Source organism: Dasypus novemcinctus, chromosome 3, assembly GCF_030445035.2.
Source record: "Dasypus novemcinctus isolate mDasNov1 chromosome 3, mDasNov1.1.hap2, whole genome shotgun sequence".
NCBI lineage: Eukaryota > Metazoa > Chordata > Mammalia > Cingulata > Dasypodidae > Dasypus > Dasypus novemcinctus.
Genome location: NC_080675.1, coordinates 112,361,449 through 112,367,503, shown reverse-complemented (window position 1 = coordinate 112,367,503; position 6,055 = coordinate 112,361,449). Strand labels below are relative to the sequence as shown.

Genomic DNA, 6,055 nt, shown 5'->3' with positions numbered 1-6,055 from the left:
TCTATTCACAAAGAAAAAGTTCCAGTCCATCTTTTAATTAAAAAAAAAATTCCTTACATTACAGAACTAAACTGAAATGTGTTAATATTCTGCTCTTACATTTCCATGACAAACAAGAAAAAAAATTCGTGAGCCAAAAAAAAAAACCACAAAACAAAAAATGGAGAAGCTTATAAAATTAAATATGGATCTCAGCATTAACAGCTGAGCAGAGAAAGGAATTAAAATGCTTTAATTAAAAAATCACGAGTGGATGATAAAGTGTGTAGAAACTGAAAATTTACAAACTATTTAAAACGTGCAATCGCTGACTGTTCAGAAACCACACAGATGGCTCATGGGTGGTGGTGAACAGCAGAAAGGGATTATGGATGAATCTGCCTTGTTCTAGCTGCTCCCCATGCCACCCGTCTCCGAGGAAAGCCTGACATTGATTAGATACTGAGCCAGACTGATGCTGGCAGCAGATCCAGTGATGGTAACCTGCCTATCAGTAGATCCTTACACTGGGTTCACAATTTTGATCTGCGCCCCAGACATCTGACAGATCTCATTGATTTTGGAGCCTTGATGCCCGACTTTGCAGCCAATCAAATCATTTGGAATGGTGAGTTCATGAGAAGTAGTCTGAGCAGATGCATTCAAACCTGCACTGAATCCAGAGTTGCCGTGCGTTGTAGGAAAATGAGACTGTTGCATCGCCAACTGATGCAGCTTCAAATCTGGCTGTGGAATGGCATACTGTCCTTGAATGGTATAGGCCTCTAGAGGTGGTCCCTCCAGGTCAGGGTTGAGGCACATGGACAGGGTAGTGTGGGGAAAGCTCACACCGTCGCTGCCTGTGCTGCATCTGTCCTGATTACCTGCAAAGATGACCGGAGAACTGGAGGGCTTGGGCCGGTACGGGATGATCAAACCCTTGGGGGGGACTCCAACATGACCACGCAGATCTGTTTGACACACTCAGTGATGGACTGAGGAATGCCAGCGATAGTGATGACCCGCTCAGTTGAGTTGGGGTGCATATCCCCTGCCACCTGGCCCTGAGCCGCTGTACTCTCGTATTTCCTTGATCTTGCAACCACCTTTCCCAATGAGAGAGCCACATTGACTAGCATGGACCAGCAGCCTCAGGGTGACTGGGGGTCTACTGGCAGCTGTGCTATTAGTCATAGAGCTGCTGTAGTCCTCTTCCAGTTTGCCAATGATCATAACAAAGGCTTTAAAGGTGGCATTAGTGAGCCCAGCCCAAGTGATAATTCTCTCAGGACAATTACCTTCTTAGATGTTGATGTGCCCATCACTTTCCTCCCGCATCTTAACTGATTCTCCTTTCTTTCCGATGATACTGCCAACTTCCTTTCCATGCATAAGTAGCCAAATGGTGAGAGTGACATTTAATCCACCTTCAATCACACTGGTGTCCATGTCGAGCAGTGTTCTGGGGAGCTGGACTTAGAGTGGTCAAGTCTTTGGTCACTGCAAGCGCAAGGCAGCTGTGGGGAAAAGGTGCGGTCACCCCTCGGGCTGAAGCGTGGTTTGCTGGCCTGGCGGGGGAGCGGCCGCGGTAGGCCAAGCCGCTGCCCCCATAATAGGGTGGCTGGTCGGACTCACCGCCACCCCTGAAGGGAGCTCGGCATGGGCGCAGAGTGCCCTCGGGTCTCCCCTTCTCGGCAGCCATGCTTCCGCGGCCGCCCCTCCTCCCGGATGGCGCCACACCATGCCTTCTTTCTCCCTGTGCAGGCGCAGGGCAGAAAATTCCAGTCTGCCCTTTTCCCCTCCCCCGACAGCAGCAACAGCCAGGTGTGGGCGGAAAAATCCAGCCCGCCCTTTTCCCCTCCCCCGACAGCAGCAACAGCCAGGTGTGGGCGGAAAAATCCAGCCCGCCCTTTTCCCTTCCCCCGACAGCAGCAACAGCCAGGCGTGGGCGGGAAACTCAAGTCTGCCCTCCACCCCAGCAACAGCAGCCACCAATCCCTAAACCCTGCCCCTTCCCCCAGCAACAGCGACAGCCAATCCCTAACCACCACCCCTCCCCCGTCCAGTACCGCCCACTGACCTTTCGCCGGCAACCAATCAGAACAGGGCGTGGCTTCGACCAATCAGCCTTCCCCAGCCCCTATAAAACTGTTGCCTCTCCCTCAGTAAAGTGGACTTGCGTGTTTACCTTGTCTCCGCGGTAGTTCTTCTGCCGTGCGCCCTCCAGTCCTGAGAGCCCCCGACAAGGGCCTGGCCTCCCTTGTCCCCAGTTCGTCGCCTGCTTCTCCGGGCGACCCCTTCGTCGCCGGCTTCGCCGGGCGACCCCGTCAGCCGAACCGCGCAACCCCTTGTGAGACCGATCCCTCGTCTGCTGCCGGACCGACCCCTCGTCCCAAGTGGGACCAACCCCTTGTCCAGAGCTGGACCGACCCCTCGTCCGCAGCCAGACCCCACCTCTACCGACTGAGCAAGCCGCCGCAGTTGGCGCCCAACGTGGGGCAAGGCAACCCCACCACAGCCTCACTCCATAACCTGGCAGCCCCCCCCTCCTCTCTTCTCACCTTGGGACTTCTCTCGTGCAACATTGCTGCTACCTGAGCCTTGGCTACCTCATACGATCCACGGCGGTCTGGGAGAATCGCTGGATGGCTTTCTCCTTCCATGTCGGGGGCTTATACCGACCCGCTATGATTAAGAGGAGCCTTGGATTTCTCGGGAGCGCGCGCTTGCACGTCTGAAGTAATCCTACCACAGCCCTACCCCCTCCTCTCTTCTCACCTTGGGACTTCTCTCGTGCAACATTGCTGCTACCTGAGCCTTGGCTACCTCATACGATCCACGGCGGTCTGGGAGAATCGCTGGATGGCTTTCTCCTTCCATGTCGGGGGCTTATACCGACCCGCTATGATTAAGAGGAGCCTTGGATTTCTCGGGAGCGCGCGCTTGCACGTCTGAAGTAATCCTACCATAGCCCTACGCTCTCCTCTCTTCTCACCCCTATCTTTTCGCTCTGCATTGCTGCTCCTGAACCTTGGTGACCTCATATGATCCACGGCGGTCTGGGAGAATCGCTGGATGGCTTTCTCCTTCCATGTCGGGGGCTTATACCGACCCGCTATGATTAAGAGGCGCCAATAAAACTCTCAGGAGCGCGTGCCTGAGCACCTCCACCCCTGCCTTCACCTCTGCCTCCTCCCCTCCACGCTTGCTCCCCTTTGCCTTGCTCCACTGCTCGTCGTCCCGCCCTCCCCTCGTCGGGGCCTTCTCTTGGCCCGCGACCACCGTCGGAGCCCCACCGGCTCCGACCCCTCGTCTCACCGCGCACCTCGGCTCCCATCGCCGCGCTCTCAAGGTAAGGGCCCCTTTTCTTATCGGCTCCAAAAGGCCATTAGCAATGGGTAACATCCTATCTGCTAAGCAAGCCCCACAAGTTCGGGCCCTCACCGGTCTCCTAGACACTCACCGGTGTAAGATCTCTTTCAAACAGCTTCAAGTATATTGGGACCTTCTTCTCCCCTTTAATCCGTGGCTTACCACGTGTCAGCTTTGGGACCCGGACACCTATACTCGCCTTATAGATAGGGTCACTTCTGCTGTGGAGCAGGAAGGTAAAAGATTCCCTCCTGGCTTATTACAGGCAACATGAAGTCCACAAGAAATCTTGAAGGGTATAATCTATGATATGCTATATAAAAAAAGATTTAAAAGCAGCTATACCAAGAAAGTAAGAATTATGAGTCAACTGTAAATAAATTATATATTTCTGTTAATGTGTTGTAATTGTTCTGTGTTTGTCTGTCTGTTCGTTCAATGTCAACGTATATTGTGATACCTCCGGATGGTAAATATAAATTACTAGAAATCTTTAAAAGAGCTCTATTCAAATGGCCAAAAATTAAATAAGCGCTTATATTAATACTTAAGTTTATTATATTAATACATAAGTTTAAATGTTAATAAGATATCTACAATTAAAAAAAAATTGTAAGTCTTAATTAACAAAATTAACTGTACGTCTTCATAAAAAGTTGTTCTTGCCTAGATTAAAATGAATAACTTATTTTTCTTCACAGGATAATATAAAGAATGTAAAACTTATATGAATATTAAAAAGGTTAAAAGTTTGTAAAAATGCTAACGGAAATGTAATAAGTTTTGCAAAAAGACGTATTTTGTCCTAAAGTAAGATGGCTAATTTTTCATAAACTCTTGAAATTTAATTTGCATGCGGCAAGTGTAAAAGGTATTGTGATAACTTTACGTAAGGGAATGTGTTCTGTAAAGATAAAATTTATCTTCAATAGTTTACATTAAGGTATTGAATGGCTAATTCCAAAAGGTCATTCTTAAATATATATATATAAAACTGAATTGATGATAATAATAATAAAAGGTAATTTTATAACAGGAAAGATTAACAGCAACCAAGCTCCCCTGCCAACTTGCTTTTAGGAAACGGTTTCTAATATTGCATGCTACTAAGTATTTAAAGAAAAGTTATTCTTAAGGAAACAGAGGATGATTTTGTCTTTGCAGCCATTGTCTACTTAGCAACACCCCTCGCTATCGGCCTAGCCACTGTTGCGCCGGACGATTGAAACCTTAAACAAAGACTCCTCCTCACTGTCATCTTCCTATCTATCGTTACTATATTTACTGCCCTCATTCTCCTTCGTTTATAAAGCAGTCTCCTACAAACCACAAAGCTTCTGTCTTAAACATACCATTCTCAACCCTATCCTCTAAATGATCTTCTCACTTCCCCCACAGCCTTTAATACTCTATTTCTTTCTCATAACCTTTGCTTTCTTGATAATATTTTCCACCGTCTGTCTAGCTGCTACCGCACCAGAAGATTGGAACCTCGGCCAACGAATTCTACTCTCCATCGCCTTTCTGTTTATTATCCTCTTTTATGCTTTACTCCTTATCTTCCTCCCATAATGACTTCACCAAGCCTCCTCTTGTCCAAAACCATCACCCTTCTTTTCCTCACACTCCCCATTGCACTCACCAACCCCAGCCATCAGCCTTTTAATTGGACAGTAAGCCTCTGGCAGGAAAAAGTAATCCTCTCCTACAATGTCTTCGCTGCCAAGGAGAGATCAACTACCTGCAACGCGCTGTCATCCTGGACTTTTAACAACAGATGGATCTTATAGCCGCCGAGATCAACAAGAATTGGACATTGGCCACCCTTGCTTGCAATGGCAAGATACCGCCCCCTAAATTGTACATTTATATCCCCGTCATACTCACCTCCCTCTTGAGCCCCACTTCCCTCATTGCTTACTGCCTCTTGGGCCTCGGCTACTTGTTGCAGCTGCCATCCTGGTCCTTATTTGAAAAGAAGGGGGAAATGCGGTCACCCCTCGGGCTGAAGCGTGGTTTGCTGGCCTGGCGGGGGAGCGGCCGCGGTAGGCCAAGCCGCTGCCCCCATAATAGGGTGGCTGGTCGGACTCACCGCCACCCCTGAAGGGAGCTCGGCATGGGCGCAGAGTGCCCTCGGGTCTCCCCTTCTCGGCAGCCATGCTTCCGCGGCCGCCCCTCCTCCCGGATGGCGCCACACCATGCCTTCTTTCTCCCTGTGCAGGCGCAGGGCAGAAAATTCCAGTCTGCCCTTTTCCCCTCCCCCGACAGCAGCAACAGCCAGGTGTGGGCGGAAAAATCCAGCCCGCCCTTTTCCCCTCCCCCGACAGCAGCAACAGCCAGGTGTGGGCGGAAAAATCCAGCCCGCCCTTTTCCCTTCCCCCGACAGCAGCAACAGCCAGGCGTGGGCGGGAAACTCAAGTCTGCCCTCCACCCCAGCAACAGCAGCCACCAATCCCTAAACCCTGCCCCTTCCCCCAGCAACAGCGACAGCCAATCCCTAACCACCACCCCTCCCCCGTCCAGTACCGCCCACTGACCTTTCGCCGGCAACCAATCAGAACAGGGCGTGGCTTCGACCAATCAGCCTTCCCCAGCCCCTATAAAACTGTTGCCTCTCCCTCAGTAAAGTGGACTTGCGTGTTTACCTTGTCTCCGCGGTAGTTCTTCTGCCGTGCGCCCTCCAGTCCTGAGAGCCCCCGACAAG

General features: G+C 50.4%; 1 pseudogene; it reads right to left on the bottom strand.

Annotated features, from left to right (window-relative positions):
* Positions 1-215: 215 nt before the first annotated feature.
* LOC101425702 (poly(rC)-binding protein 2 pseudogene) lies at positions 216-1,460 on the bottom strand (annotated as a pseudogene).
* Between the last annotated feature and the right edge of the window lie 4,595 nt (positions 1,461-6,055).